Genomic DNA, 23,534 nt, shown 5'->3' on the forward strand with positions numbered 1-23,534 from the left:
AGTGCAGTCTTTTGTTTGAATGCTGGGGGAAGTCTGCCAGTCTTAACTGCAGGAGTAAGCTCGTTACACATGTTACATGTAGACCTACATGTACATATGTAGTCCTAGACCCACTACTGTGGCATGGACTCTCACTCCTGCTCCACCCTAAGCCACACATCCGTACATGTATATGCATGCAATTTCATGTACATGTACCGCTGCCAGTCGGCGCCGGTCGGGCCCGACCAGCATGCAGAATTGCCGACCGCCACAATCTGCCAAATCAACTTTTCCGACCGGCATGTATTCCCTATAAGAACCCAAATAAAATAGCATCTGGGTCGAGGGATCGATCGTGAAGATATGAAGATCATGAAGAAACCGTAAAATTTCTTCGTAAATTTCACTTTGCACTGCCATGCATATCGTCTGCGCACCCACGTACGTGCATATGCAACATATCTGGACCAAATATGAACATGAACCAATAGGAGGCTTTGGTACGCGCAATGCACGTGTACATAGTGGGTAACGAATCTTTCCATTGGTTGGAAGGCCACACATAGGCTTACATATGCAACGCTCTCAGTGCGCGAAGATCGGAAAACCCCCTCTCCATGATGTACAGCGTTGTTTGTCCAGTTCTGCATTTTACCCAGTTCCACAACTTGAAAAGAAAATTTGGCTTAACTTTCAGAAAGACAAAATTGCAAATGACCCCATTCACACTTCGTTTAAACACTTAAAAATCTGGCAGAAAAACAATTTTACATGTACTTGCAAAACTGACAATCGACCGTGACTGTTTTTCGCCGCGCCGACCACGGTTAGCAACATTCGGTGCATGTATTTTCTGCTCGATGTTGCATAAAACGATCACTGCGATCGTTTTTTAAACCAACGATCGCACTGCATTCGTTAATTGTTGTTTATCCCACGGTGAAAATATTAACTCCGCAATTTTTTTATTCAAAAGTAACAGCATGATTTTGCCTTTTCCGTAAACGAGTTCCATATGGCAAGATACACGCGCTCAGTATGCACGTGACACATGGCCAGATGTGTCAGAAAAGCAAATGGCCAATCTACATTATGTTCATGTAGACTTTAAAATGACTGTTCAGAAAATCCCTGCACACATTTATGAATGTCGTTATCCCATATGCATACTGTACGAACTTTCGTACAAAGAAAATAAGGAAAATATTCCGCCAAGATTTTGCATGTTTCGCCTTATTTTCAACACACAAAAAAAAATGAAAAATGATTTGAATAGCAATGAAAAATTATGGGCATCATAGAGATAGAAATTAATTCAATATTTAAGGGATTTACAGAATAAAATCAATATTTATTTCTACTCTTTTTTTTCTAATTCAATTGCCCGTCTAAAATTATCACCTCGTCCTAGTTGACCAAAATTACAAATTTTCAATTTTTTTATTAAATTTCAGAAATTTCAGACATGAGATCCCTAATTCTAGGCTGTGTATACACAGCTGAAAATGGGGGTGTGCATTTGCGGGTATTTTTAGAACCGGGTACCCGTTTTTTGTTAACATCAGGTACCCGGGTACCCGGAAAAGAGATCGCCTGATAATGGCATTGCGCGCAACCCGGTGGATCATGTGCCCAAAACACGGTTCTTTTTGGTACCTAGGAAGCAAGCAGAACATTGTTCTAAACGTCGGAGATAATCTCTCCTACCTTTTTTATCAAACGAAATTGTTACCTTCAGTTTTCAAATTTTGTGTGGGTGTATGAAACAGAAAAACAAATCTTCACGGGAAACGTCAGAAAAAAGAACAGAGCTGCAAACCACGTACATGATATACGCACCTGCAAACGCTCAAAGGAAATGTCCCGGATGCTGCATGACCATGGACACGCGGAACGCATGTGGCGTGCACGAATGGTGAGCGCTGGTCGTGTCACGTGCGGACCAGATCAGTGCTATGTACGTCACGGGTTAAAAGGCTCAAAGTTTTATGTACAAAAATACCACCGTAACTCGAACAATGCCCACACCATTACATCCACTTATTTTGAAGTTTCTGATTCAAAAAACCGCCACCAAAATGCTTCAAACGGCGTTGAAAGAATCGGAAGTCTAGATAGGGTCAGGAGTCATCGCAAGTTCATTTCTTTTCTGACGAGGACCAGCACGTTGCATAAATCAACGTAGCTGCAACTGTGTAATCCTGGCTTTCAAGATGCTGAAACTAACCTGATTGCAACGCGGGCCCAATTGTAGTCCCCTTCAGGCAGTCCAATCGCTGACACTGCAGCAGCCATGTGACCGTAAAAAGAAAGGTCATGTGACCACACATAAGGAAGCCCAAGTGAAAAAAATAGCAGCGCTCCACGTTGTTAAATGACTAAGCGATACGAAAGTTTTGCCACACGAAGGTACGTACCACGATGAAGTGGTTTAGTTTTATAAATACTTTTTCAGGATAACTCCATTCCCCTGAGGTTCAAATTGTCGAGATTTTAATGCATAAGTACTTCGACAAATGATATTTGATTGGCCGACTGTATTATGACTTGCACCTGTCAAAATTTCCTTTTTTTTCGAATGAAAAAATACTTGGATTTGAAATGCTTTAGTACATACAGAAAAAATCATTCCTGCTTTTTTGGTCAATTCCTCATCCACAGTTCCGCTGAATCACTGAGGAAATTCAAGTTGCTTTAATTTAAAAATAATTTTGAAACATAATATTTCTTAGTATAAAACTTAACTAAACTGGTTCTCTGACTCTTTGGGTTTGTAGCGCACATATAGTGCTTTGATTATAAAAGAGGCCGATCAACCGCACAATTTGTACGTGATCGCTACTTACCGCACGCCGTGTGGAGTCCCAGTACCGCAGGAATATTACACAATCCGCTCTCGCTTCGTCGTCAATCCCGACATAAAGTAATTTTCATTCATATTGTTTTATTTGACAAAAATACTCTTAATTCAAACAGTAAGCACTACTTATTCTGCACAAAAGTCATTTAGGCCGACAGGGTTTGATAGTTACAAATACAGTCATGCAAGTGTACATCAACAGCGCTCCCCCCTCATAAGACAAAACTCCTTCGGTCTCTTGTTCATATAGGTTTGGTACAGTCATTTTCCTAGTTCCAGATCGCGAAAATTATTCAGTAAGACTGCAGCTAAAAAATCCTCAAATTCGAGTGAAATATGGTCAGAAGTCAACTTTGTGTTTTGGATATACTTCAATTTTTTTTTCCGAAATCTAAGCTTTTATATTTGGATTCACAGGATCGATCGACGAAAGTGATGATGACACCTTTCCTAGTTCTGGATCGGTTTAGGATCCAGACAAGAACGTCTTCACAAATAAAAAGTAACCACACGAAAAATCCATTTTCAGCCAAAACCATTGTAAAAAGTTGCTTTTCTAATAGAGAATCTTTTAATTTTGAGAAAATTAGATGAAAAATAAGAATTCTAATGAATTAAAAAGGTAGAAATTGCGTACGGTTTGACTCGACTTTTAAACTGTACAGTGAGCTATCAACGTTATCCTCCCCGCGCCGCACAGTTGACGAACCCATTACGTCACATACATTTCTGCTGCGCCCGTGTAGTTGAGTTCGCAACGACTTTGCGTGGTAACGCCGCGCGATCCGAGAGTGGGGAAAAGCTTGCAGTTTTCGCTAAATTAACAAAAACGGAAACTCTAAAAAAGTCATTTTGATTAAGCGGACATTAGATGCAAAGGTTTATATGACTATTCAATTTAAAGAAATCTTTAAAATCACACGTAGCGAGTGACCTATCGCTCGTGAATTTTAGTGTTTTTTTCGCTCTTGTGAACTAGGAAATTCCGGAACTAGGAAAACGACTTGCGGTGCAATGGGCGGAGTGGGTAAAAAAATTAGCTGTCGATCTCCGAATTCAAGTTTCATGTATGACTGCGGGACCGGATTTTCATCGGCACGGTGGTTTTCCATGAAGTCTGTCCTTCAGTAAGAAATTTCACAGACATTTTATGCATGACTGTTTGTTCCTAATTTATTTACTTTTTTACGGGTACCCGGCCCGGAAAAATGGAACCAGGTTTTGAAATCGACGGGCGGGTACCCGGGTACCCGGCACAGGCCTAGCTGAAAACAACCAGAAAGTGCTGTTTCCGGCCATCAGGGGGCTTTTAGATTCCAAACATTTTCTGGTACGCTTGCGCCAACCGATGGTGGCGCTCTGCTTAGATAGTCCTGCCGGCACTAAAACCATCCTGGGCAGAACCCTGGATGACTCATACCTTGTGTTAAGACCACACGTGTCTTCATGTTTGGTTGTAACTTTCTTGCTCTTCCTTTTCAGCATGTTTGATATCAGATTTGGCAAACATATAACGGAAAAATCTTCATAAATCTCCCATAGAGATCTCAAGTGCCAGCATGATTTTCTGCATACATGGCATAGTGCCTGCCGTGGGCATTTGTGCCGTCGGTTTATTACATGTAAGTGATGGATTTTTAACAACCTGACCATTTACCAACTGGACTTCATTCTTTTTTTGGGGGGGGGGACTTTACTGAACTCTAAATTCTGGGTTTCTTTGAAAGGGGGACATCAATTTATTCTTTTGGCTCTTGGAAAACATTAGTGGACTTTTTCATTTTGTGGGGGAATGACGGTTTTGTTTAGTAACTTTTTGGGGGTGTAATAATGAAACTTGTTAAATCTTGACTTCTTTTGGAAATATTTCTGGTTTCATTTTTAATTTTTTGGGGGGAGTGGTGGTTGCCTTCCTTATTAAAATTCTTTTTAAAACTAGTTACTACTGACATGAAACATGACATCACTCCATCATCACGGTGGATTGCATGGCTGGCCATGTTGACCAGCACCAGTTTCCTGACTGCGCGTGCACATGCACGACGTCTACGTGTCTCACATTAATGTCACCCCACCAGCGTGTAGGGAAGGCAGTGTAGCCAAACGGGCAACATACTAATGTACATGTAGGTGACAAACTGTGGGGAGCTGCCTGTGATTGATTATGAGTGGAGCATGCCCTCAACCTTTCACCTTTGTGTTTATATTGTTGCATGGCGCAATGGCAACATACATGTACATGTATCTTATCACTTTCAGACTTACATTTGTTTCTATGCCTATATTGGAAACAGTTCTATTTTCTTTTATGATGTATATGCTTGAATTGCCTGGGATTCCCTCAAAGAAACTTTTAGTTAGTCCATGTCAAATTTCTGGATTTAATTACAGGGCACATGTACATGTAGTTTCCTACATGTAAGTGATTGAAGGGGCATTGTATGTTTTTACTATTTATACTGTGCATGGTTACGCCATTCCCTGCACGTTTTGCTGAGCCCACTGTGTCCCATGCACTCTTCTTCCATGGCTGACACTTTATGAACAGAAGGTCTGACTTTCTGTCCAATTTTTCGTCATACTTTTACTGAGAGGCTTCAGGCCTTGGCCTGTGGACCACACTTTTGGCACCAAGAACCAATGGTGTACGGGTGAATTGGGATCTATAAAGTTAGGGTATCCTTGTGCAAGTGCAAGTACATGTAATTTATATTTTGTGTTCTCAATTATTTGTAACCTTCAGCTGTGTACAGAAGGCCTGTATGTCTTGCATGATCATGTGATCTACTCATTTGCTGTGATAGGGAAATTGGTCACTGCTGTAGCTTTAAATTATTCGTTTGCAGTTGGCTTGGGCGGTATTTCGGTATTACCGAATACCGCGGTTTTGATTTTAATACCGAACAATACCGACTAACAATCCATGAATACCACAATACCGACTTATTCGGTATTGAATTTCAACACCGCGGTATTCTGGCTAATTTGTTCACAATGTTCCCACAACCCCCATAAGATGAAAGCAGACAATTATATCCACAACAGTGACTGCATACTTTGTGGTTTCAGTCATCCAGCATCACATTTGTATTGTGTCTTTTGGTGAAGAGATAAGACGTAACGTGATACTTCAGCATGCAGCCATCAACCTGCCTGTCAAAAGGTTTTGTTTCCCTATCGCCGCCGTCAAGTTTGCGGTTTTGGAATAGCTTGTAGGCAGTGCTTCTTGTATCGCTCGTTGGCACATGTATACATGTACATGTATCACAGCCCTACAGGTTGGGAATTAAAAAATCAGCTGGTCTTCCGTGTCCGCACTGGACTTTATTTGCCGCAGATTTTTATTGGCGGATCAGAAAATGCGAATGCTGCTTGTGCTAGCCTTGTGCTCTCTTTGGGTCTTTTTGTCCTTTGTATACAACATGTACAAGTATTGTGTGAAAATCTATCTAACCGAAGCCAGGAATGTGTGTTATAAACTATAAAATGATCCCATAAATCTGCATCTGTTCGACATCCATGGCAATCAACGATCTTTTTTATTGTTCTCACATTCCTTCAAACCACACGAAACGAGAAACAAAAACCCGATTCCTCACTTGTCACTGCTTGTATTTCAGTTTTTCCGGAATATAAAATTAGGACAACGTGCAACGGTTGATCAAAAAGATGTCTCGGTGATGATTAATCAAATACCTTGTGATGTGTTTAGAATAATAAACTTCACTGTCATAGGACAACATGTTTAATGTGCATGTGAAATTTAAAAAAGCAAATATATGTGAAAGCATCGATCCAGGGATTTTTAAAAGACTTTCATCGCCATGGATGATGATGAAGCCAACAGTAACTAACCTGAATGCACATGTAGGCCTGGATGTACCTGCAAGAATTTGAAGGCTCATCAACTAAAGCCCCCATCCATGTAAGTAGTCTTTCCAACACAAATTGTGTCACGGAGAGACATATTTGTTTAATTTTTCGCCTCTCGTTTGATTTTTGACACAAGCTGCATGACACGATTGATTGGTAGTCCGAGATCACTCGCCCACTGCGGCGCAGTCGCCCGCGCCCGAGATGGTCGCTGAAGAAGCATAATGTCATGAATGAGTACTGCGATTGGATAGCTGTGTCTTGCCAAATGTACGTCATGAAAGCGCACAGTCTCATTGGCGGGCATGCTAGATCTCTTTGCAGCAATATGAATAATTCAGTGTTGGGCAATTAGTTGGACTCTTGAGATACGAGAATAGTCATGCGAACTTATTTGGGGTGTATTTTGTCGGAAATGGGATGGGAATTTTTGTTTTGGTGTTTGTGTAATGAATGTAAAATATCATGGATTTTTTAATCGTGCACTATGTGTGTCACGACGACAGGAATCAGGCAACCGATGTCTGTATATCGCGTTGTAAGCGTGCGTGCGATAAGCCTTGTGTTGCACGACTGGAAATTTTGTGGAAGCACGCTCGCTTGAGTACAAGCAGCACAACTTCAAATAAAATTCATAAACACAGAAAACGCAAACATAGACATGAGATAATTTTTTTTGTGAATGAACCTGCAGAAAAATTTGTGACGGCAGTGTTTTTCGACTTGCAACTATAGAGCTGCATTCGATGTAGTGGAACGTACGACCCTTTTTGGCAGAATCTGTACATTGACTGCTTGCCGCATTTCCATCATGCCTTCATTGGCAACGGTTCGGCCCAGCGGGAAGCAGTGTGGTGCACTGTGCACATGTTTTCACCACCGCGATTCACAAATGCTTTATGAATGGGTCGCCAAGAACGGTTCTTCAGGCAACGGAGTCACGAAAACCTTTCGTTGTACCAAGAATTCCGTACAATGCTATTTCGCTGTAACATATTTTCTCCCCAAATAAATATGCACGTTTTCACCGGGACCACAGATTTGTGCTCGTAATCGGACTTTTGTTACAAACCGATTTCATAATAAGAGTCGACTGCCACGTCGCAGAGTTTTCTGAAAGCCACCTTACCATTGCACACGCGCAGTGTTCGGGCGCAGCTAAAAGGAGCAGCCACTGGTGACCCGCACGTAATCATTACAATAACGCACTGTCTCAGCGAGTACCAACTTGACTGCAGCACATGTGCAGATTTTGACACTGTACGAGCATGGAGGAATGAAATATGTATGAGTGACCACACAGATATAGGAATCGCAGAGCAACAAATCGGTATTTAAAACGCCGTCCTTTTTTTAAAACATAAGTTTTACTTGACATCAAATGGACAGATAAATTATAATAGTTATTAAGTTTAGGGGATTTTGTGTCATTAAAAACCCTTTTTTATGCTGGCCCCTAGTGTTGTTTGTGGTTTGCCTTTGAATGCCAGCATCGCCGCTGCTTTTTGATGACGTCATTGCCTTCTGCAACGAATACCGCGGTATTAGTAAATACCACGGTATTTTTTTCATGGATACCGCGGTATCGAAAAAGGCAATACCGCCCAAGCCTAGTTTGCAGTGTGCATGTACATGTAGCTTGTGTGTTGTACACATGCATGACATGATCTACATTTCACCTAACATTTTTTCATGTACACGTATACAGTAAAATCTTGATAAGGGGCGATCCAGAAGGGGGCCCGGGGGGGTTGCGCAGTAAAACTCGAGGTTTTTTGAGGTTCGGCTGTATGAATGGCTCTTGAATATACATGCGTAATCCTTGAGCTGCAGGTCAACTTTGCACGCATGAATGGTCTCAGGATGAAGCTTTCGGCCCGGGGAACAATAGAGCTACAGCAGACAAATTCGTTTGATACTATCCTATCTTTCTTTATTTTGCATGCACTTTGTCGAGGACTAAGATGACACTTCAAATCTGTCTATTGTCTGTTGATAAAGGATTACCAGGAGATTATCGTGAGGCTTAAATTAATCTTTTGTCCGTGCGTTGGGGTCGTCTGTGTGGCGGTTAATCAAAAGTGTTCCTCTACCGAGGCTGCCCGTTGTGCGCTGACCTGTAGATAATGAGTTCATTATAGGGCGATGAGAGAAACTTGCAGGAATTGGCCCAATTGTTACCGTGGGCCCATTGTAGCCAGTGCATCATCAGGCCAACTGATGGCTCTTTGCGGTGGCTCCGGTAATGATTGGAGATCTTTGTGTATGCTGCATGCACTACACAAACGGATGTTAAGTCTGGCCTAATGGGCTTGCCCGACTGCTTGCGCTCGCCTGTGCGATGGCTGTCCAATTAGAGCCACAAACCACAACATGCTCACGCGCAGTTTACCTGCAACGTAAGCTTTGAAGATGCTTTGTGAGATGCGTCCCCGTCGCGGTGCTGGAAATGCACAGAGCTTTTGCGTAGCCAAATCTCACTCCCAAAAAATAAACAAAAGTTTGAAAATAAAGAATGAAGAACAAAAAATAAAAACAGACACCAATAGCTTTTTTTTTAACGACATTTTATTGAAGAGTAAAAAGGTGTGCCCTCGTGTGATGAAAAAAGTCTTCTGACTTATCGGGAAACCCTGCCCGAGTACGTACATGTATGTGCAAGGCGCTGCGTTGCGGTGCGGTATCAGAAATGGGACCACCACAATGCGTCACACATCCACAATGCAAAAGAAAGATTTTCTACTCAAAGGTACACAGTTTAAAAGATTTACAGTACATGTACATGTGATGTGTTATTTATCAGCGGATTGACAACAAAAATCCACCGCAAAAATGTCTTTCTATGAACAAAAACTTGTGGCACCAAAGTATAAAAACCACAATGTCATTTCAAAAGTCATTGTAGGGAGATTGACAGTAACTGTGTGTCAGTGTATAGCCTAGGTACATGTTATGATACACTTTGTAATATTGACTTACATGTAATAACTTCTAAAGAGATCAGGACCTTCTTTTAACTCGAATTTCGGATTACTCAAACTTTTTGTCTATTCCCAGAGATTCGAGGTATGGAGATTTTACTGTATATATATATACCAGGCATGAAATGGGACAAGAGGAGTACCCCTCCAACAAGTCCAATCCTTATACATTTACACACTCCAGCCTATTGTCCCTTAACACATCCCCCCTGTAATTGTCATGATTGTTTTAGAACATTACAGCCTTATACAGACTTTAAAGTAGAAAATGTAGGCGGTAAATACAATCAGCGTTTTGTTTATAAAAACTCCAAATCTAAAACAAACAAAATGCTCAAACAACTACTGTAGACATTCAATTAGCGGACGATCAAGCGGATCGCATAGAGCACAAACTAAACCAAATTTTAAGAGGCAAGACCTCTTGGGGCAAACCACTTCGTGCCCTTATTGCAGTCAAATATCAAGAATTGTTTACAGGCCAAACGGCAGGCAAAGTAAAAGACTTATTTCTAAATTTTGGATAAACACTGGAGTGATACCGATATGAAATATATACTTTATGAAGAAGGTCTTATTTAAAACTGTTTATTATAAAACAGCTATGGAAACTCATTCTTTGTATTTGACCGAAAGTGAGCAGATGTTTGAATTAGAAAATGCCATCGATAATTTAAAAGGTGACAAATCCGTTAAAGTAAAAAAAGTAACCTTTTACCCAGGATATTTTAACATTACAAAATCTACTGAGATCGAATGGCAAACTCAAATCGAAGGAAGTCCGGCACATACAAACGGTAGACCGAGAACCATACAGAGCGGAGTTAGAGAAGCACCAGAGCCAAAGCGTAAAGAGCGTGAAATACCGTACCCACCAGCACCAGCCCAGCAAACACAATACAAGTTACCGGTATAAGTATATATAAGTTTATTAGACCAGTTAAACCTTAGAGTGCCGTTCTCAGAATTAGAGGTACATGTAGACACTCTGGTTTTACTTTATGACATAATAAGAGATTATATTCGAGCTTATGAAGCGGGAAATTTAGAAGAATTTAATGATACTATTACCCAAAAAATAAATGACCCCAATGAACAAATAACATATTTAAGAAGGGAAAATGGAATTTTTAAAAATTATAAATTTTGATAGAATATCTGATGCTTTTAACTCGAAAAAAAATCGATATCTTCATGTATGAAGAAGCGTGCCAAATCGCCTTGGAATTCATTCGAGAAGGATTTTTAGGCAATAACACAGACAAAAGAACGAGAACCATAAGAAGCGCACAAACTGAACCCAGAGACGCCTTGCTTGTTATGGGTAATAATGTCCCGGTCATGTGACGGTTGCACAAGAGAGAAACACCCGGATATTTTTGAAAGTTGGAGAATGCAGGAATGTCATTATTCCATCGGGATTTTATAAAGTAGATTGGTTTGATTTTATTTTAAACGCCATTTCAACTGTGAGTTTTAAAGTTTACTGCGATTCCAATTTAGTTACAATTATGGTGACAGATTTAAATCTCAGATTGCAGTTGGACAAAGAAGTTGGCAAGTTATTGAATTTGCCAAGAGGTAGGCTCGTTCCAAACGTTATCTACAGCAGTGATCTCAAGGAAGTGCCCATCGAGGTTCGAGGACTCGCGAGTCCCTCAAGAAAATGAGCTTCCCTTGAAGAATTTTCATCGAGCGAGATCGGGCGAGGTCGGGTGTGTGTCAAGTTTTATCTTGTGCTGCAGCCGGACGCCAATCACCAAGGGGTATGTGACCTCCACAGAAATTTCATCTCCACCCGATTGACGCAGGGTGTCATAGCCCAATTATAAACACTGCTATAGGACAACGGCGGCAGACTAATTCATATCATAGAGCTATCATTTAGTTCAACCTGTTCGTACTCGACAATGTCTTGTTAATTATTTCGTAAGATTGAGAATATGTACATGTACGTAAATTAAAGTGAGGAGGTTTTCAAAATCCAAGTAGCAAAATTAATATAGTATTTTGGGTGAGAAATAAAATCTGCCATGTCGCGGTGTGTCAAGTGGATAAGTACATGTAGGTCCATTGTGCAAGAATCACTCAAACAAAGACACATGAGAATTGGCTACTCAAACTCCGTTATTGCTGCTTCATTTTGTGTGTCCTCCTTATTGTAAATATTTTGACTTTTGCTTTTCGGTTTTTTGTGTGTAACTGGGTGGGTTGGGGGTTATTTTTTGGAAAGAATTTGCAAGTCGGAAGTCAGGCTTATTTTTTTCCATGACAATTATCTTGTGCTTTGGAGACAGCTTTCCTGATTAGCCAACGTTAGTACATGTATGTGCGAAGACATTTTTTTGTGTAATTTCTTTAAAAGCGAGATGTTGTTTCCTTTTAATGTGATGGAGTTTGCATTTACAAATTGGCAGGACCATTTTTAAAATTTATTTTTAATGCAGTAAAAATGTGACCTGGTACATGGTAATCTGGAATAGTCCGCTGAGGCCGTTTTACGTAATGGCCGAGTAAAGTGGGGATGTGGGTAAATGTTGAAAAACCGATGTGTCGGTTTCTGCATATTTGGAAGTTACGGTATTTATGAAAGGTTTACTGTCAACACAGTTGTAATTTGTACCATTTGAAAGCTTATGAAATTCTCTTTCTGACCAGGCACATGTCACAAAAATTCAGTTTGCGACTTATCCCTGTACCGGTTCACATCCATGTATTTTATTTGGATCACTAAGACATATGAAAAAAAGGCTAAGAGGGGGCTTGCTGCTGCTCTCCCATATCAGAAAAGATTGCGGCCAAGTACAGAAAGTTTTCTGCTCATACATGTACCTTTAAAGTTGAAAAAACGGCAGATCAAGTCACAGAAGCCATAAAACAGATTTATTGTAGATCTCTGTTGACTTGGCCTAAAATAGCAATGGTAGATTTGGGGTCGGAATTTAAAGGCGAGTTTAAAAAGGTCTTGACCAAAAATAAGGTTGAAATTCAAGTACATGTACATGTAAGTGAACCCGCTGTTCATTGATCTCAGGGAATAGTTGAAAGATTTAATAGAACGTTGGCCGAACGATTGTTTGGTTTTCAGTATGCACAAGAAATGTTAAACGTTGGAACGCGTAATGTAGATTGCCCCAGGTCATAAAAGTGCCAAACGAAGAAAAGACTAGGTTAATCGACAAAGAGCCCGAGGAAGCTGTCAAGTTAGACCTAGTAAAACAAAAGCTGTCTGCCCCTGTAAGAAGCAAATGGCAAGAATTACCTCCCAATCATGTGCCAATGTACATGTACATGTAGTAGTTCGATATCTATATTACCTCGGTGGTAGTACCGTTAAAAGAGCGCCCGATCCGATCTGGAGCATAGACATTTTTCAAGTGGTAAGCGCACGAGCCAATTTAAACGAGTCAATGGCAAAAAGGGGACATCAGGTCCTATGCTGTATTATTTGCTAAACGGGCCCAAGTGGAGTATTGTTAGAGAAGAGCTTCAAGTGGTGCCAGAAGACACCGAAATACCGCCTTCTCCCAATATTCGGTAATGACCATAGGCTAAAGTACATGTATCTACATGTATCCCATTGGGCAGTAAGTTACGCTTGGTGTCTAACGGAGAAAGGCTCAGTTTGTTTTGACTAACCGTAAATAATTTATGCCTGTCAGATCTAAACAACTGTTGTTTAAAAAATCCTTGCTGCTGGTTTAACAGACAGTCTTTATAGGCGGCGTGCGTTATGATTTTGGTAATGCCTTTCACTTTTTTAAATTTACGGCTTCTGTCATGATGGAATACATTTTTGGTCTAATGCAAATGACTTCTGAAACAAGTTGGCCGCCAAATTCGTCTTTCATTTTGCCAATGATTTTTTAATTTGTTGGATCGTAAATTGGATGATCCAGCGAGTAGTTAGACAAATCAAATTCTCGTTTGTTTTGATGGATATATTTGTATATGTCTTCAGTTTCAATTTCTAACAATAAAGAATCTGTATCAGTATAGACCAGGTTTAATTTATCTCCCGAAATGTTTCCGCTTGTAATAAAATTCATGCAGTTGAATTTTTGATAAATCTAAAATACAAACCCCACAGAAAATAGTCTTGTTCAACATGGTCTTGTCTTTAAACATTTTAACAAACGAAAGATCGCAATCAGGAAATGCTATCACAGTCTTAAAATTTGGCAATGAAGACAGCTTCGTAAATTTATTTGTGTCTTGGTCCCAAAGCAAATGACTTTCAAAATGATTGTGTGTGACCTCCATTGATTTACCAAACACAGAATTGTTCATCAATTCGAAGAAGTCTATTCAAAATTTGATTCGGCCTGTTTGCGCATTTCGGTGTTTTTGTCAATGTAGTCTTTCATCCATGCTTTCTGTTTAAAAGACAGAACTCTGTGAACTTATTTCAATTCTAAACCCAGTTGTAAACACAATTGCAAATTTCGATAATGTACATTGTAATTTATATTTTTCTTTTCTACCTAAAGTAGCTACAAGTTTATTTACCGAAGCGAGGTTTTCATCGTTTACATGTAGTTGTGACACATCAAGACTGTACACTGTTATTGCGCTGCTCAGGAATTAGTTGTTGGCATGTGTGTGCCGTCATATTGCACATGCTTTTTGTGAATGGTCCGCCAGGTCGTCTCTGGGACACTAACATACATGTACCGATACAGTTTAAATCACTTTCTGAACAAGATGGCGACTTCAAGCTCGAAGACAAGAGTGTTTCCAATGTAAAAGCGGAATTTCTCTTTTTCTTCCCCCAAATGTGAGTAAACCTTACCATCGTTATTGGAATCTCTGATTCTCACTTAATCCTAAGCTGGGTGCCTTAGACTGTTTAGGGACAATTTGGAGGTGAATTTGGAGGATTTTGATTCAGGGTACAAGCTATTTTGAGTGAAATGAATTATAATGGGATAGAAAGCAGGCCTTGCGTTAACTTTTTTAATGGTTAGCCCACTGGGCTAGTTACAAGCATGGGAATCTTTCCGGTTTAATCGGAATTCTGTTTTTTTTCTTTCAAATTCATGGTCTTCGAGTACAGTGTAAAAATGGAATAGAATTTGGGGGGTAAGTTTTAAGGGGGGTTAATGTTGGTTGACTACGCAGGGCTCAAAATTTCCCTAATTCCCAGTGAAATTTGTATGTTGAAACAATTTGATTCACACGTTGCTTTGGGAGGAAACAAGGTACGGATTTAGTGGATTCCCATAAACCTAAATTCTCTTTACATAGCCAAAGGAGGGAACCAGTGACAAGTCCAGTTGCTTGCACTTTGCCTTAAACCCACTTCGAGATCACGTGAATGCCCAGTGTCACATGAAGATCCGACTCCCATAAAAATCAGACTCTTACCTGTTATTTGTTAATTCTTCTCACATGACTGGTCATTCTCCTAATTATAAATATGTATGCATGCACATTACTCCCAATGGGCCCTTTTTTCATGGAGAGGTAAACACATCCGTGATAGGAAGAGGGCTCAGCAGAAAGCACTGGAACGCCTAACTGCAAAAAGAAGGAAGATGATTCAAATCAACATCCTCATATTTAAACGGCCATTTCAGGTTTTACGAGTCCAAGTACATGTAATAAAACAAATTAAGAGTTATTTAAAAGATAATTTTGCTTCAATAAATTAGAGGCAAAGGGGCCATGAATTGCCTGAGATTGCACCACAGAGCATTTACAATTACAAAATTTTCCAGGAGCCCTTAAGCAGGCCCGGACCCCACGCCATAACATGCTTAAGGGCTTTGTGCTCCGCGCTTGCAGTAGTCTCCCCATGATAAATTTCGTCACAAATTATTTTCAGGTTTCTTCTTCATGCCCATTCACATGCCTGTTGTTAACTGGATATTTTACCAGCCCGTAGATAAAAAAAAATTATAAAAACCCAAGATTTGTTTTCAGCTTACCAAGAAAGAATTTGACATTTCGGAAAATAAAAAGCTGATGGTATAATAAATACAGAGGCATTTATGTTAAAAGTCGCTTGAGTCATTGGTCACGGAGTTGGGATAAAAATCATCTCTTTGTTTCGTCTGTTTTCTCATTTGGGTTGCTTACATTGGGCAAAAATTGCCATCTTTTCCTTACTTTCTGACCTCCGCACGTGCGCGGTGAACAAGAGAAAACTTTTTCCAATCAGAAGAGGGTACTGTTTGCACGTGACTTTTTGTAGACTTCATATCAAATGCTTACAAGGACTCATGCAATGCCCAGTATAGTTAGCTGTGAAGGTCAGAAAAATTGATTATGCCAAAATAATACCTCTGGTTTCAGTTTCCCGACCAACCCTAATTTTTCGGCGCGACCCTAACATTTTTATTGGCAAAAGTATGTAATACAAAACTGCTGCAAACTGCTTGCTGACTACAATAACTAACCTAAAATACAAATCTCAAAATATGGAGGGCCTGACGTTTCGATCCCAGCAGAATCTTTCTCAAAGGCAAAATGACAAGTGGACAGGACAAACAAGCATCAACCAACCATGGATGAATGCAACAGGACAAAAAGAAAGGTCAAGAGAGCTGCAGGCTGGATAAAGGGGCAAGGAATGAAGGGATTGCAAGAAAGGCATGGTTGAACAACAAAGGAATGTAAGGTGGGAAGAGATTAAAGAAGAAGTACTGTACAATGGATGGAACTGGACCCCAAGTGGGAGGGGGTTATAATCTGCTGACAAAAGAGAGGGAAAGAAAAGAGTGTTAATTAGAAGTTTCCCTCTTTGATGTTCAGGCCATGGGGTTGTATGGTGCGGGGACATTTGATCCAAAGCTTCTCCCTGTTGAAGTGAACAGACTCTGCTAGGATCGAAACGTCAGGCCCTCCATATTTTGAGATTTTTATTGGCAAGTTAGAAAAACAAATCTACAAAATCAAAAAAATTTAAAATTAATGCTGATTTTTTTTGTCTTCTCAAAACACCTTTCAACAACCCTTTCTCATGTTAAAATGCTTATTTTTATATGTTTTTCTACTTACATTTGCAATTTTTAAAAGGAAACTTCCGTCATTTTCACGAGTTTCACTTGTGCTTCGCTGTCGCAGTGGTGAAAACACGTGCACAGAGCTCAATGCATGAAAACATAGCTGCGCTGGTTCCCACCACGCCGTGCCCTTGCAAAAGAATACATTATGGAAATGTCTTTACATCCCGGTTGATTAAAACTACATTGGTGTCGTACAAGCATGCAACCATACAGCTGCAGGTTGAAAAAGCCTCATTGTTGCAAGAGAATTTCTACAAGATGGGATCGGGTCAACTCGGACCTACGTAAACCAACTGGGAACCTTGCCAACTTGAACCCAAAATCAACTCGGAGCTAACACCCAAAAAGTGACTCAAACCCATCTGCCCATTGAGACCTTTTGACATTATTGGATGCTAATAATTTATTATTTACAGCACTGGATTCTAAAAACTGAAAGCACTAAACCCCAGCAGAATGGGATTCAGAGCCTGCATAAGATCCCAAAATACTCTGGCTTTTCTAGACATTCAGTTGTGCAATTCAAGCGATTTCTACCCACTTCCACCAGTTCTTTTGAGCAGAAAATCATCAGTTTAAACACGATCATGCATCATAACATGCATGTATACCTGTAGTGCCATATTGCCCTCTTACCACAAACTTCATAAAAAAATTCACAAAAATTCATCTCGTTCTGAACATTTCCTTTAGTAATTCAGGAATTTACCCTCTACAAAGTCTCAGTGGAGAAAGAAAATTATTAGCAGTTTTAACAACTTCAAAATTTATATCTGATAATAATTAGGGATTTCCCGAGTCATTGTGAGATATGTTCAAGTGAACTTTGCACGGTGCACTGAACAGTCCGCTGATTTCTGTTAAATTGATTTTCAGACTAAATTTCATCATGCTAATTTGATGCAAAGGCTTAAAAGGGTGTATTTTTCTATGATGCAGAAAAAAGTCAAAAAGATTGGAACATGTTTGTGTGTAAACTGAATGCCTTTTCTTAAAAATCCGATGTTGTTTAAACAGGGCGTACATGTACATGTATTTTAAATATTGAATGCATTTCCCAAACTAAATAAAAATTTACAGATGTAACGTATTTGCCAGATTTGTATGAATTTTTCCAGACCTTAAATGTTTCAAATTCAAATGAAATTTTACAGACCTCACATGTTTTCGAGAAAGTGTTTGATATGTGAATGAAATTTGCCTACATGTACTTCATCCAAACTTGCATTTCCTCCAAATTCAGAAAACACTCAAATTTAGAAAGCATCCGAATCTAGAAAACATCCGAACCTAAAAGCGTCAGATTCGAGAAGGCATCCTATTTTAGAGAGCATCTGATCTTTTGACCCTGCTCGGCCAGATGAAACTCGAAGGTCCCAACCATTTCTGGCTGTTAGGCACGCACATACATTTATGTATCTCAAACTCTATCCTGCTTCCTGCCGCAATACAATAAGCCATTGCTGGCAGCACACCACTAACGTAAAAATCTAGGCCCACTGTTACAGCATTTGGCATGCGGATGTTGTTGAAGCTACCAGAAGTAGAGTGGCGGCTTTTTTACCATGCTGAAGTTCATGAGAGTTGTGCCAAGCATTTATTTGATTTTGGTATATGCACATGCACATGTACATGTGTAGGACTCTCAAAGTGAAATCTTTCTCCAATTACATGTAGGTCCGAGTTGGTTATGGCTTCGAGTTGGTTTGCGTCCAAATTGGCTTGAAATCTCCATGACAGTACATTATCCGCCCTGAGCTGAAGTGCACCCTTTCCATTGAAAGAAAGATAGACTGGTATGAACTTTTCCAACCAGGCTCTTGCATGTGTTTGGCATGCACGCGAAGATCATTTAAATTTTAAGGGTTGTCTGATTTAAATCACTGATTTAAATCAAATGATTCTTTTTTTGGAAAAAAAATTATTGATTTAAATCAACATGCATGTATTTACTTTTTTGGGTAAAAAGGCAAAAATGTTTCAAGTTTTATTATTTTTTTTTTTAACTGATGGAAATGTTTGCAGGTTTGGCACATCTTAAACAGCAAATCCCCCCTCTATTTACCAGTAGTATTAACCCTTTAGTCCTTGTTTCACCCAAAACAGCCCGGCCTATTTCTCACTGTTGCAGCCGAAACCGGTCCCCTTTCAGTTGCACGATATTTTTTTAACACATGCAAATAGCGACCTCTATAGTGATATTGGAATGAAGCTTGGGACTTCCCCTTTCAGATCCAAGAAAGAGGACTGTTGCTATGGAAAAAATAAACATACAAAAATACATGTAGATGTAATGACCTTTAAGAGGTCAGACACCCACTACTTCTTTAAAATTTTCGTGCGTCTGACGTGTGAGCATAGACGTACATGTACAATAGTGTGTTTATGTGTGTGTACATTTATATACATGCTGTCTGCATCATGGTGACTTGCAGTGGTTGTTGGAGCTCCACAGCAAGACTAACTTTGCAAGAAGTTCTGCAAGAAAATGGTGACAGCGATTCTGAAATTGAAGCCTGAGATGATTTTGAATGTGACATTGACGTTGCACTGGTACCATAGTTGCAGCAATATTTAGAGGTATTCTTACAAACTAAATGTCTCAAAGTAAATCCAAGATGACAGTGAAAAACATCATGTTTACAATGGTGCTTTTGACATGTTTGATCATCACTAACAACTCTAACACAGGTGATCGGGACTTCTGATCCCTTGATTGTTCAGTTGTTGTAAACTTGAATAAATTCTCTATTGTTTGGAGGTGTGGTTGTGTTTTATGTAGTGTTGATTTCATTATGTTTTCATGAGATTTTTTTTCTAACAGGCAGTTTTGATTTGGGATGCAAAATGGAATTGGAAAAATTCACCTGCAACAGAATGCTGTCTCCCCAAAAGAATGCATTTTTTTTTTTAGGATACTTGAAACACTTTCAATTCCTTTCACTTCATCTCAAATTAACAACATTGGCCTCTCTTCAGCTATCGCTGGAATATGCTGCTGTGCTGGCGTTATCAATTTTACCAGCCCTGCACTTCTCAAAATAACTGTGTTCTTCAATTATTGCAGATTTACCCCAACCTACATGTACATGTATGGTACATGCACTTAGAGTTTCAGTTGAAGAGAGATTACTTGTCATGTAGATGTACATGACTTGTGTAACTGAAATTTTTATGTGTATTTTGGAGAAACGAGAACATGCTGCGTGGAAAAAATTACACGTCTTCGATACCGGAACATATTAAAACTGTTTGTAACCATCCTGAATCATGGTGTCTTCTTGCAAGAGTTCCTGCAGCAACCATGGCAATGTGAACCGAATATTGACACTGATACTGGACAAGTTTTGACAGGTACAGAGTTGTTTTATTACATTTCGTCTTTGAAAATGTGAAAGGGTTCCATACAAATGATACATGTAGGTAACAAGAAAATGTAAACATGGTAAAGCATGATACCGTACATGTAGTACTATCATCTCTGCATGCTTTATGAGGTTTCAATTACTTTCAATTCTCAGGGATTAGTGTTTCTTTTATAGGCATACATGTACATGTATACTAACTCAAAAACACAGTTTTCAAAATTTGTTTCTAATAACAGGAGTTTGCTTTGGTTTTCTATTTCTTTTTGTTTGGGTGTTTTATTTTCTGGTATTCTCAGAAGTTCTTTATTTGTGAATACTTATAAATCCAAGCGAGCAGAACAATGTGAAAGTTCTTGGATTTGAAAAGGAATTAGCATGTTTGTTATGTGCAGGCCTGCTTAGACACAGTTTTTCTTGAAACCACTGATGGCATTGTTGGCAGATTGGGCAAGATTTTATTTTTCTTAATGTTTTACAAGTTCAGTATAGTTTGGAAAAGGGCCTATGACCAGTCGTGGCTGTTGTAAAATGAGAGTACACATTCCTTGAATTTATTGCTATACCGTTTTCTTATCTGTCTGTTGTACATTGTAACACTCATACATGTAATTTGCAGTCTTAGAAAAAAATAGCATTTTTATTTTCCATGTATACATGTACATGTAGATGAGTAGCAGTGAAGATAAAGAAGGTGATGCTGAAGATCAAGGCCATGGTGATGGAAGTCCTTGTGACAGAGGTCATGATAGCAGAAGTCAAACAGACACAGACAGAGTTGGAAGAGGTCCACGTGGCAGAAGCTGTAGCAACAGAGCAGAGGTGGGAGAGCTCCAAATGAAAGAGGCCGTGATTGCAGAGGCCGTGTACAAAGAGTTTCAGGTACTAGAGGCCGTGGTGGAGGTCCCAGTGAATCTGTAGCTCCTCCACCTGGATGGACAGATACACTGTCCCCTCCAGTGATGCATGCTTTGGAAGAAGAGACAGGTCTAAAGTGCAACTTATCCTTCAGTGATCCCGAGCTTGAATTTCTAAAGTGCCTTGTAGGTGAGGATTTTTTTGTCACATTTGTACACAACATTAATGTCAATGCCGCATGCAGAAGTCCTCAACAGATGCTACTGAGATGAGAGCCTTTGTTGGCATGAGCGTCCTCATGGGGATGAAGCAGTCACCTGTATACAGTGACTACGGGAGCAGTGATCCAGCACTGATGCCTAATAACAGATATGAGAAGCTTTCTCAGCACCTGTACTAATGGAGAATTATATTCTCAGGTGTCACCACTTGTATGCTGATAACTTCTCATCTATTCCCCTTGTTGGGGATCTTTTCAAAGATGATACATACTACTGTGGTAAGTTATAGGGCTGGTGTGCCAGAAGAGACAAGCCAAACATTAAATTAATATTGGGTCAGAGAGATGGACGCCCTCAGAAAACTATTTATGTGCTCAATGATAACAGAAGTTTACTTACTTTACTCACCATAAATGTACATGTATGTTTTTGAACCCTGAAAATTCTGTGCAGTTCGTTGATGTGATTGCGATTGATACAATGGGCCTGCTAAGGTGCCGCATTGGGCTGCATCGCACACAGCTGCGTTGCGCACACAAAGCACACGCTGTGCGGTACGTGAAGTGCACTCTCTACCTCATGAGATGTGCGGTTGTAACAGGTACAAGGGTAAAATGCATATCAGGTTTAAAACCAAATGACAAAACTAGAGTTCACAGGACTTTGTTAACAAGGAAGTCATACATGTACATATACCCAACAGGTTAACAAACATGAAAAAGTGCCATCAACCACATGTACTTATTTTGCATCATGTACTTTACCTTACTCTAATGTTTTGTTTTTGATCCAGCTTGTTTGTGATTAATATAGTAATGCATGTATCTCAGGCTGAACTTCAACATTTTGTTACTGGTTTTAGTTTCACTGCAAAATGATCGACATTCCTAATCTTAATAAAATATACTACTTGTTAGAATGGACACTGATGCTCTAAAATGTTAAATCAGAACTACACTCTTTATATGAAATGAAATTAAATCATGCTTATAAATCCATTAGATGTGAAGTCAAAATAGAAATGCTTTTGAAAGCGTTCAACGCTTTGTAAATGCGAAGCCCCACCGACAGCCAACATTGAACCGACGAATACTTCAGCGAGGCTGGCCAAACCGTTTGCGGTCGAGTGCACCGCGCACTCTGTAGCTTGCAAGTTCCAGTAAACAATGGATACCTTATCACATTACTGCATCAAGGACTTCTGCGGTCTGGTGTATAAGTCATGACAATAGCTCTTTACTTAGCAGCTCTGCAGTGGGCATACTGTTTTAACTTCCTATGGAGTAGTTTTGTCACAAATAAAGTGTGAAATATCTGTGCTGTCAGTTTACAGGCCAGTCTTTTCAGGTCTTTATACTTGTAATCTTGGTATTTTGTCTCGGTATCATGAATTAAATACACGCTTAATTGTATACCTGCAGAATCGATTATGCTCACTCAAAATAGCATTTACCTGAATTGTACATGACGTCGTGTTCTGTTCGTTCTACGTGTACAGTGTAGCTATAGATATAACCTCTTTTTTGGCCATGTGTGGAAACTGGGACTCAGCATTACGCATTCGCAGGTGTTCAATAAAAAGTGTTTATTGAAACCAGTGATTGAAACGTCATTTGATTTAAATTGCAATTTAAATACAGTGATACCCCTGGAGGGTAAAATCTTTGAAAATAAACATCCAGTTGTGATCAGAATTATAAATCATGTACATGTACTTGGCCCAAATTGTTATTGCTGGATTTATATCAGCAAACTCAGTGAAAACTGGAAAAAACTTACATGAACATTTGAGTCACCATACAGCGCTAAGAACATCTTACGCAGAAAATCCTCACTTTATTCCTGTATGCAATGTGAAGTTTTCCTGATTACAGTCTTAAATTTAAGGGTTGTGCTACATGTACAGTACATGTATGTTTTGATATACAGTACATGTACTGTAGTTCTGACCACAACTGGGTTGTTGTTTATCAAGATTTTTGTGTTCCAAGCGTTTTAGTGGTGGTATTTTTACTGTACTGCGAGATAAAGCAGTCAGTATTTGTTTATAACACCTCCCCACAGATTCTAAAAAACTTAAACTAAAATCAATAATGAAACACCAAACTGGGATTTACATTCATTGATTCAATTTAAGAATTCCTAAGCGGAACAACCACGTTTGAATACATTCATTAACCGATGCTGTTCACTATGAGCCGAAATACACAAGATGCCTAGGCTTTAGTTGCTATGGATATCCGCCTCGACTAGAAGTATCCCCTCAACAGTTGAACAGAGCCAGGTGGTCCACAGTACTCAATCGATTGCCATCTTGTTTGGTGCATGCATGCTTGACTGACGCAATGCACTGTGATATTAGCACGCATACCCGCCTTGCCTTC

At 39.6% G+C, this 23,534-nt stretch overlaps 1 protein-coding gene and 1 long non-coding RNA gene across 3 annotated transcripts in view; both read left to right on the forward strand.

Annotated features, from left to right (window-relative positions):
• Nucleotides 1–23,534, forward strand: part of tmed10 (transmembrane p24 trafficking protein 10) — a 41,734-nt gene that overhangs the window by 429 nt on the left and 17,771 nt on the right. The window lies entirely within an intron of this gene.
• On the forward strand, nt 4–22,562 carry LOC147800496 (uncharacterized). Its single transcript, XR_015424459.1, has 2 exons — nt 4–19,286; nt 20,741–22,562. It is a non-coding gene; the product is annotated as an uncharacterized LOC147800496 (long non-coding RNA).

The sequence above is a fragment of the Acanthaster planci genome, linkage group LG01 (genome assembly GCF_054643075.1).
Source record: "Acanthaster planci isolate LZ-2023a linkage group LG01, COTS_SCS, whole genome shotgun sequence".
In the NCBI taxonomy this organism is placed as follows: Eukaryota; Metazoa; Echinodermata; class Asteroidea; order Valvatida; family Acanthasteridae; genus Acanthaster; species Acanthaster planci.